Source organism: Dermacentor andersoni, chromosome 1 (assembly GCF_023375885.2).
Source record: "Dermacentor andersoni chromosome 1, qqDerAnde1_hic_scaffold, whole genome shotgun sequence".
Classification (NCBI taxonomy): Eukaryota; Metazoa; Arthropoda; class Arachnida; order Ixodida; family Ixodidae; genus Dermacentor; species Dermacentor andersoni.
Window position 1 is genome coordinate 370387494 of NC_092814.1, and position 11368 is coordinate 370398861.

The 11368-nt window shown below is 46.3% G+C and overlaps 1 pseudogene; it reads right to left on the bottom strand.

Moving 5' to 3' along the window:
* Positions 1-7142: 7142 nt before the first annotated feature.
* LOC126516666 (uncharacterized) lies at positions 7143-10807 on the bottom strand (annotated as a pseudogene).
* Between the last annotated feature and the right edge of the window lie 561 nt (positions 10808-11368).

Sequence of the window (11368 nt, forward strand, 5' to 3'; positions counted from 1 at the left end):
CCTTAGAAAATGCATGAGGAAGCTTAAAGCAAAGGTCGGCCAACTGGGATTCGTGGGTGGGTCAAATTGAAATTTCCAGGTTGGAAGAATTGAAATTTGGGGTGGGCCAACTTAATGTTGAGGGCGCGGCAAACTGAAATTTGAACGCGGGCCAGCTGAAATTTGGGGCTGGGCCAAGTAAAATTTTGGGGAGAGCCACGTTAAAATTAGACTTGGTCGAATTTATATGAGGAGGTGGCCCAACTGGACTTTGGGGGCGCGCCAACTTGTACTTGGCGATGCGAAATATTTGAAGTATGTGGGTGGGCCCACTGAAATTTGGGGGTATGCTTGCGCACTCCAACAACTTCAGTGGAGTTTTTGCATTCTTTTAACGTATAAGAGCACCTTAGACACAAGGCTCTGGTCGCATAGCCGCGATGCTTGTGCCTGAATCCCTTATGAAACGCCGCTCTAAGTGAACTCCTTCGGAGTAGATGCCTTTCATTAGGCATGGTAGGCCTAATGAAAATGTACTCCGAAGTGCTAGCGATGTCTAACGCTAGCTGTTGTCCTTATGTCTAACGGTAGCTGCTGGGCGAGTTTTGGGAAGCAACTACCGTTAAACGCCGCTGCCTGAGCGCCCCGGCAGACACCGTTCCCGCGCTCTACGCAAGGGTGGCGTCGACTGTACAGGAAACGGTGCAATAAAAGTTTTAATACCCTGCTAGAAAGTTTAGTTCAGTTTTAAGCTAAAATTAAATGCTTAAATGTTTGGCTCGCCTTGTGACCTCTAAATAAGGTATACAGGAGCACCGACTCCACTGATAACAGTGCTCACTTCTTTATACGGCGATGAACAGCTTCGCGACTTGTACCGATGGCGACACTGCGCAGTCTGAAATTTATTCCGCGCCAGCCGCTCTATTGTGAGCGTTTCTTTCGCTGCTGTGTCGTCACTAGCTCGAGAGAAAGCGGTATCAGATGGAAGCAATCAATTTAAGTTGCAACTCTTTTCAAACAACAAAAGAACAAAACAGCTTGCTTTTGGAACTCGAGAGTGGCGCGAAGCTGCTTTATTTTCTTGTCTGTCCGTCGTCTCCTCCCATCGGACGCAAAAGCGAGGCTTCTCAATCTGGCTTCCTGTTAACAAATTTTTTAGCAAGTAGTGAATTAAATACGGTTGAACCATTTATAACAGCTTGGAGAAAAGGAGGAATAGCGCTGGAGACACAGCACAGCGTCTTTATGGTGGCAAAGGAGTAGCTGTGCCGACCGAGCGTAGTGCACAGTTCTCCGCATCCTGACGAAAAAATGGCTGTGGAGTCAGTAGAATGGCTCTCGTGCACGCGTCGTTGTCCGTACGTAGGGAAGACTGTCTGTACGCAGGAAATTCAAATTCGTGTTTGAAGATATCGCTGCTATGCTTCAAATACTATTCTGTCAAGCCCAAGCAAAGCTGTATGGGTAATTGTGATATTTTCAGAAAACACGAAGCGCTGAAACAATTTTTTCAAGTTCTATGCAGGACCATTACAGCTTTAGAGGCTTTGAACGAGTGCGGAGTTCTCCTAGTGAGTAGTCTTTCGCAGATTTCGTGCAGCCAACTGTCGTTTAAATCAAATAAATAAGGTTCAATGTCCAGAATCATATGAGAGGCACCGTAGCGGGGCATTGCGGAGTACCCTGAGAGTCGTTAGCATCGGCCTCAACCCATGTACACGAGCGTTTTGTATTCCGACCCAACCAAGACGCGGCCGCTATGGCAGATAAATGAACCCACGACCTCATCACCAGTAACACAACTCTAACCACTGAACCATCGCGGCGAGTAAGAACTCCGGTTGGAGCAAGGATATTCCACTGGGTGCTGAATTTACAGCTCTCGTGTTAGTTAAGCCTTGCTCTCGTCCGCTTTTTTTAAAGCGTAGTAATATATCCCTATATTTGTTTGCGCCGTAGCTCGCAATATTTCAGGAACAAGCGAACTTACCTTTCCTCTCGAGTTATGGGTTGCAGCCGTCAGTTCCTTGCACAGGAATTCACACGCTTCCAATCGACCTTCAATTATTGAGCGTGATGTTAAACAACAATTTCGTTCAAAGGGAAAATGCAGCAGCCGTGGAACCTTCGACTTCCAGATCCAGTGACCGAACATGATGCAATATGTACCCGATGAGTAGCTCCGCAAGCGCCGGCACAGAAATATTGACATCGTAATCTGCAAGGGGTTCATTCGCAGCTTGGTGCTCTGATCTCTCCGAGGGTTTGCGACCATAATCACGCGATGCAATCTCTTAATGATGTTCGCCCTTAATTACTAGGGCATCGTATTATGGATATGAGCGGAAGCATCATATTAATGCATCTTTGGTAAACTTATCGTAGTCGAAAACATTGGGGAAACAGCGCTTGAAGAACTGTTCCTAAAAGTGTCCTTCGCCCACAAGCAGTGTCCGCAGCTGCGTTAGGCCCCCATGATTTATAGTTCAGAGTGAAGAAATAAATGTGTGTGTGTTGCTCTTTTCTGAAGCAGAAATACTGCCACTCTTTGGTGCGGGCTCAGCTTACTCGCCATCGGATATGAGCTTCCGCTAGTAATGTCGCTCGCCTTTTGGTCATTGAAGCTTCAACATATTTTAGCAACTTGCAAACACGCAATAACAGAGAGCCGTATCTCCTCATCGCGCAAACTGAAGGCTACATATGAGTTTTTCACTCTGCGTGCTTCATTTATTCCGCGCCGTCTGCCAGAAGTACCAAACGACATGCGCCGCTTAGAACCGTTGCACTGAGCGAAGCACCACTTTTGCTTCATAATGCGGAGAAGTGGCAAGCTATGGTCCAGACGGGCAGGTCCGGACACCCACAACTACTCCTCTAGCCACCATAGCGGCTTGCTGGGTCGTGTCATCACTAGTGATGGGCAGTTGCGGAGTTGGGTATGGCAACATGCCGAAAGATCTACGGGCGGCACTACGGCAAAGTGTGGCGTTTGTAATGAGCAGTTTCGCGTTAATATGTCAACCTCATCTCTCACTGCGCACCTTCGGAATGAACATGGACTTCTAAAGAAGCCAGCAAACCGCCACTCGTAAGTGGAATGTTCTACTCGAATACCTGTTGAAATATATCGTTTCGAGAGATTACTTGCTTTTCGCAGCAGCCTTGTAGAAATATAAATGTTCCCTTAGTCATTCGCGTAATTTAATGCACTGCCATGAAAATTATTATTAAAGGAGTTTGTCATGCTTACGAAGACTGAGTCTTGTGGTGTGAGATGGTTTTAAATACCTACCCAGCTCATCAGCTATACCAGAAATTATGTTTTGCGCGCCTGACTCTCTTGAGCATATCATGGCCATTATTCGACACGAGCCTCACCATAACCCCTTCATAGAATGCGAAGTTTAGGTACTCTAGTTTTTGTACCAAACCTGATCTCCTTGCTTTTTTTGTATCTAAAGCATTCTTCTCTCTCAAACAAATTAATGGCAAGAAAACATCTCGGAACGACGTTGTTCTCTAGATGATATATCTTTAGGAGGACCTACTTCAGAGCTGTTTTCTTGCCACGAATTTGTTTCTGAATGAGGAATGCTTCAGATACCTGCTCTAACTGACAGCTTTGTTGCTCGAGATAGATTCTATAGCTTCCATGAGAAACATATTTTTTCACTCTTGTTATTAGGCTGAAGACACAGTTAAATTATAAAAATTAAATTTCGCCTCAAGTATTCCCCCAAATGCCCCCAAATTGCCTCCTTCTGATGGTTGCCTTGGAAACTCAGTTTGCTGATCATACATACACATGATTACCAAACTTTAATTCTAGTTATACTTAGTACACCTATTGTTCGGTTAAAAATTATTCAATAAAATCTTTGGACTCCTTTTATTATATTACTTCCCTAATCAATGGCGTGGGGAGGATTTCATCGATTTATATTTACTTTTTTCAGGCTGCCAACGAATTCGGATGTCACCGATATTGACGAAGTTTCTGGTGATGATCCGGCTGATGGTAACGAAGCTATCAGTCTTGCAACTGAACCTGGGCCGTCGGCGGTGCCTAAGCCTAGAAAACGACAGAAGATGTGCACTGAAAGACAGGAGGAGATTGACTAGGCGCTAGCAAAAATGGTCGCTGTTAACCAGTTGCCTTTGGCATTCACAGCCAGTGCCGGATTTAGGCATTTCAAGGGCGTCGTGGAGCGAAGTTATAAGCAGCATTCAGTTGCTAAGCTGAAAAATCGAATAAAACTTCTGCATAATCAGTTGAGAGACAAGATAGTGTCTCAAATCGACGCAGCCACAACTGTTGCCCTCACCTCAGACTGTGTCACGTCGAGGGCGCAGGGTTCATATATTACAGTGACTGCGCACACTCTGAACATTGAGTGGGAGTCGCAAGCATTCCCTTTAGCACCGGAGGAGCGAATGCAGCGAATGGAAGAAGTAATTTCGGCATGGAAGTTGGACGGCAAGGTAACGGCTGTTGTCACTGATAATGCATCTAATGGCATTAATGCTGCGAATGCGCTGCAAGGTATCTTAGAGCCAAATGACGTTACCTGTTCTGCGCACAGTCTCCACCTGAGCATCAAAAAAGTTCTGTCTAATACGGAGATCGATGGCCTCTGCCAGAAGAGCGGAAGATTGGTTGCTCACTTTAGGCATTCGACCGTCGCCAGCGACGTGTTGAGTAGGCGGCAGGAGCTACTCGGCTTACCAACAGAGCGCCTCATGCAAAGTTGTCCGACAAGATGGAGCTCGACTTACCAGATGCTTACAAAGCTTATCAAGCATCGGTCTGCTATACAAAGTGTTCTTGCTGACCGAACAATTGTCACAGAAAAAAAAGAGCGCAGAACCTAGAGATCAGTCAGCAAGAATGGAATGTAATCAGTGAACTTGCTGAGGTCCTTGAGCCTCTTCATCTTGCAACCACCATTCTCTGCAGCGACACGGTGTTCCCTGTCTCCATGGTTCGGCCAGTGGCGAAAGCAGTAGTGAAGAAACTAGAGCTTCAGGGCACGGGTGACTTCCAAGTCGAGAATTTCAAAGAAGTGGTTCGGATGGAGATATCTCGGTGATTCTCCTTGGACTGGCACGCCCAGCAGAGCTCGGTGTCGGCACGCCAGAGAGCTTCTTTTCTCGATCCGAGGTACAAATGCCTCCAGTATGAGGAGCCAGATGCCAGAGAGGCGATCCGTAGCAATGTTAGAGAAATTTTAAATCTGTTGTCGCCTTCGGCTCATGAAAGCGGGATGGGTGCAGACCGACGCAACTGCACCCGACATACTGTTTAATGAACAGCCGCGCGTCAGTGACCCGTCGGCTCAATTCGACGCATACCTCTCCGAGCCCCAGCTGCGGCACAACATGGACGAACTTAAATGGTGGAAGGACAATGAGCCCGAATTTCCCCTAGTGGCGGAACTTTCCAAAAAATACATGGACATCACAGCCTCATCCGCAAGTTCGGAGCGCCTATTTTCAACTGCTAGAAATACAATCACTGCCAAAAGAAGCTGCGTTCTACCGAAAAATGTGAGCGCCCTTGTGTTCTTGTACCAAAATAGGGCGTACATGTATATCTAAAAATGACAGAAGTGGAATAAATAAACTTCTATATAACCCACGATGTCTTATGTTTGCCAGTAGTTTTCACCCTACAAATATTTGTGCGTGGAAAGAACGAAGTTATATAACAGAAGCATGCGCCTTGCATCTTTATTCTAGCCGAGTTTTTGTGCACTCCACGATCTCCTGGAGCAAATGTAACATTCATGCTTCGCATTATTCTTGAAGAAGGTATTGAAATTCACTACATTTTATGTTTCTTTGATGCTCCAAAGAGAATTTTCTACACCTTAAGCGATTTCGTTCGCAACCAAATTTTTGTGAAGAGAAACAGTCATCGTTCGTTCCTGGTGTCAGACGTTGTAATTTGTTGGGTCAATTTCAGGAACAAAATATTCGCTTATATAGCAGTGTAAAAACAGCACTGAGTAGGCATATCCTGCAGAAAATAGGCACATTTAAATGCAAATTTTCTTTATGTAATAAGCGCACTCCCAAGTCCTTTTGTGTTTGAGGGTCCGTTTCCTAAATATACACATATCCTTTTTGTTTATTTTGACATTCAGAGGCCGTATTCCTGAGCGGTTCGCTTTACCCGTTCTTTATCGGTTCGCTGGAACCGGTTCGCTGTGGCTGTTACGTGTGGGTTACGTCTCTCGTAGAAAGAGTGGAACTAGGGTCCCTAGAAATACTTGCTAGTCTGGCGTCCGCCGGCTGCGGCGGGGGCTGCTGCTGAATGATCGCCGCGGTGGCGCTGCGAGCAATCGGCGTGCCATGCCAGCCGCGGCGTCTGCTCTAGCCGCGCGCGTCTCGCCCCGCGAAACAAATTCACTGCGCGTGTTGATTTGCCTTGCGCATGCGATTGCACTGTTTTTTTCTTTGATTTTAGCTTAGTCGTGGTTTTTCAATGTGCACTTCAGTTATTGGCGTAGCGGCGCAAACGATTTCTTTATTGCGAAAAATTTTGGGCGCGTACCCCAGAGTCCAAGCTGAAACGAACCCGTTTATTTTTACATCATATTCTGCTTTCTGAATACTGCTGCCCATTCACGTATTGTAATACCGCCTTCTGAGGAATTAAAATAAAAATTCCTTGCATCAAAAACATTACCCAGGATTCTAAACCCCACGACCGTGTGTGCGCGCAACAGTGCGCTATTGACAGTGCCGTTTTCATTCATGCTATTGATCCGATCTCAACTTCTACGGACTATAAATGAAGTTAGAAGGCAGACTGAGCACTGGAAACTTCTAGATGCAAGCACAAATAAAACATGTAAGATGAGAACCTGAGCCCTGTAAAGCACGTGCTTTAGGCAAACTGCAGGAACGCATTCCTTAGTGCTTAGGCAACCGTGTTAAAGAAGTAATGAACACAAGCATGCATTCTAAGTAGTTCTTTCGAATCACGTGCTTGCTAAAATAGGCTCATTAGCCCATGCTAGGTAGGTAACACGTACTGTCAGGGAAAAGATACCAAAGGATCACTAATGTAATGCACAAAATAAAAATCGTTGTTGAACCCATTTATTTTCATCACTTTGCACTCAGGCTGCCCATATTTTTGTTTTCACCACCTACTGGCATCTTCTCATCTTTAACAGCTTCAGCTGCTCTTTCTTAGCTGCCCTCTCAACATTGATAGACTTCGTGTAGAAGCGCAGGCGAAGCAGAATATAATATTTCATTATGCCATTAACAATTTCACGTCCATGTTTCACGCAGGCCAGAGACGGAACATTTACATGTGTTAAAAAATCAGCGAAGTCAACGATGCTTTTTTTCGTGCAACTTTTTCAGACTAAAATAAGTAGTGAAGCTGTCTTCAAGGACGGTGACAATTTTCTTCAAGGGGCCAGACGAATAGAGTAAGCCACCATTATCAAAGTTTGCAGTGAAAGCTGCAGCCACTGCTTTTTCACTCGTCAGGGCTGACGCACACTCTATGCAATGGCTTTTTTTCAGTGCTTTTCTAGCTATGTAGCCTGAGATATAATCAATTAACATCTCGTGGCTTTTTCCTGTCACACAGGCACTCTGGTCAGACGTAATACTTGTACGTGTAGCACACGAGACCAATGCAGTTTCTGCCTCATTGAGCGCTCCTTTCTCAATAAGGCTGTCGAGAATAGCCAGCATATTCTCGCTGCTTGGGTGTTCCTTAGGCGCCGAAACTAAGGACGTGACAACTTCTGGTACACAGTTTCCCGATGGTGGTGGTTTCGCAAGATTGTAAAATGCGAGCGCATTAACAGTTACCAAAAACTGAGCGGCATTCGGATGGTCATTACTTCCTGATGATTACCGAACGATGCTGAATACGCTTTCAAGCCTGTCTTGGCTCAAGTTTGCAGTCATCAAGTACTTAAAGCCAAGTGTGCCGAGAAATGCAACTAAACTGAGTGTGCTCTGAATGGAAACTTGGAGTCCCTCTGCTATGTTGTTGCTCAAAAATCCACCGATTGTGGCCTTTGCATGCTTCTCCCACTCTGTGAGGTGTTCAAGGAAGTCCTTTAAGAATTCAAAGTTTGGTGACTGCGGGTATAACGCTGCTTTTGGCACACGCGCAGTCATTATCCTGATGAGCTTATTCATCCTTTTTACGAAAGATTCGGTTGCTCCCACAAAGTCATAAGATCGTCTTAACTGGGTGCGATAAATAAAAAGACCTCTAATTATGTCATCACCAAATAGTTGGAATGCTGGAGCAACTCTCATTTTCTCGAAAGAATTGGGATTCAGGTGCATGCTGGTGATCTTCGGCATGGATTTAAGTGAAACACTCTGACTGTCGATTTTCCAAGCGTCTCGGATTGGTTGAACGTGCATCCGACCCTCAGGTGTGTTAAACCCTTTGCCTACAAATGCATTTCGCACATTTTTAACAAGATGGGGGAAATCCGAGAGAAAGTGCAGATGGCATGTTGAGGCCTCTTTTCTGCGTCCTTTGGTGTCCTAAAGAGAGAGTATTTCACCTTGCAGGAACGGTAGCCGCTCTTGCTTCCCGGCACGAAACACGTGCTGTCGCGCTTCTCACGTTGCCTAGACATGACGCGATCGCACATCTATGAGCGCACGCACACCAACACACACGCAAGTTAGCGTACACGTATTTGGAAAAAAACAACAGTATTCTGGGCTTGCGACCAAAAAGCAGCGCGCAACACTTCCGCAGCCATGGCAGGCACCGCACGACCGTCCCTTTAGGCACAACGCTCCGATTGTGTGCAGCGCCCCCTGCGCATTCATCCGAGGCGCAGCCAACTGGTTCTGTGGGGAGCTCCGTGCGAACGGCAGACTATCATGTATTTCTAGGGACCCTAGTGGAACGTCGTGGCGCGAGAGAGACCAATGAACGAGCGGCCTTCTGCCACAAGGTCGCGTCATCATTTTTGTTTGTACTTTGTGGAAGATATCGCAATTGAAGGATGTTGCTAGTTCGATAAAAAATATTGGTTGCTGCACAACGTTTGCACATTTAATTTCCAGTCAGCTTTCGACGCGACCAGCCGGTGGCTTAATTTTCTCTGCGTTATTTTATTTTTATCGTTAGGCGGTGTGCCATACGTTAAGCAAACGAAGCGTTTATTTGAGTGTAGGCCGTGGCTGTAATATGATTTAGTTTCGCCAGAGTTGAATTCCATAGGGCAGACGATTGCGAAGACAGCTCCGTCCACACACCCCAAAAATGCGATTTTTGCTGCGGTCAAGGAAGCGTCCTTGACTGCAGGTTTCCCCTGCGCCGTGCAGACAAATTTCACACCCCTTTTTAACGCGATAGCGTTAAGGAGCTCGTGTCACAGAAAAGCCGGTGTCGTCGGCGTCAGCGGCGTTGGCCGTGAGCGATAAATCCCAGAAGGCACTTCATAAATAAAAAACATCTTGCAGGATGGGCTGGTGGGAATCGAACCAGGGTCTCCTGAGTCTGAGACGGAGACGCTACCACTCAGCCACGAGTTTTTTTTTTTTTTTTCTTTATTACTCAGCCACGAGTTCGTTCCTTCAGAATGGGACAAAATCTCCTCTATTGAATGCGCTGTTGCCTTTGAAACGTGCCGTAGAAAATTATACTGCGGTGTATATCGGTAATTATGACCATGTAACTTACAGAAGTCGCAGTTTCACGAGTAGCGAAGTACGTTTCCACTACATTTCATCTGCGCTCTGCGCACACGCAGAGCCATCTTGCGGCAAACACAGAAGACCCCCTCCTCGCAATGTACGGCGCTGCCCCGACACGTGGCGCGCCACTCGCCCCATGATCGCGTCCGCCTTCATGACGCGTCGGGCCCGGCTATCTGTGCCGATCGCGACGTTTGCCTGGCGTAGCGCGTTTGAGTAGGCGGCGCGAACGGGGTGCGATAACGCTATCGCGTTCCACTCTTGAAGGCGAAGCTTAAGCGTCCTCCAATTTTTGTTTTCCCTGAACTGTAATGACCCCAACAACGACGGTAATGATGCCATAGGATGATGGTTGCAACAACCCAGTAGCTTCAACATTCCATGGCACACTGCTAAAATATACCGTGGCTAAAAAAAAAAAAAATGAAGAACCGCAGCGCACGCAGCATTTCCATCGCAGTGTCAACGCTACTATATGTTCTGGTCCGAGATATTGCGGCTTGTCGCAAATCTATCGCACCGTGCTTTTGGAGAACCTAAAATGCCTGCCCAACTTTCCTTCGCTCATGACGGACGCATCACGCCGTTGCCTCTCGTCACGTCTTTTCTTTCGCCAGCGTTCGCGAGCAGCACAACCAAGGTGGTTGCCATCGGCGTCTCTCTCGTCGCGCCGGCCAGAGCAAGACTAGCAGATGGCTACAGTTGCCTTACAACTCTCGATATCATGATCACGACCGCACGCCACGATCGAGCCAACCACTTCTGCGCGGTTCCGCTCGTAGCAGACGACCGGTTCACATTCCAAATGATTGACAACCTGTGTGACTACAACAAAATTTGTATTCTCGCCCGCCAGGGACGACGTCAACGAAGTGTCGACAAATGGCGCTCGTGAGAGCGAACCGGTTTCAAAGCCAACCGTTACAGAATACGTCCCCTGAACAGCTGGACAAATCGAAGTAGTTAGCGTTTTACTCGAAATTTACATTGGTGGTTTTGTATATGTAAGTGTATTATTTCTAGAATAAAACCAATGACACCAGATGGACAAAAGTACAAAATTTCAAGGAATGCAGAAACTCCATTGGAGTTGTATGAGTATGCGCAAGCATACCCCCATATTTAACATTGTTCGCATCGCCAAGGACAAGTTGGCTCGTCCCCAAACTTCAGTTGGACCACCTCCTTATTTAAATTGGACCAAGTCTAATTTTAACGTGGCTCTCCCCAAATTTTCACTTGGCCCAGCCCCAAATTTCAGTTTGCCGCGCCCTCAACATTAAGTTGGCCCACCCCAAATTTCAATTTGTCCAACCTGGAAATTTCAATTTGACCCACCCACGAATCCCCCCAGTTGGCGGACTTCTGCTATAAGCTTCCCCATGCATTTTCTAAGAATCACTATGTATCCAAAATTGTTCCTTAGCGCTTTTAAAGACAAAAATCATCTACATTTACACTATTGTAACGATTCAATGTCCTAACTTTGCAAATTACTCAATTTTGTGCAGATACATGCCATTACGCTTTTCGCGTGACGGGACTGGGGTACTAGCCAAGGAATGCTCAAAATAAAAAATAACTTCGTGGTTATGCCGTATGTGCATGGCATTTCACATAGAATGAAAAAGGTTGCGGCAAAAAACGACGTCAGTTTGGTTTGTTCTGCGCCTTGTAAGCT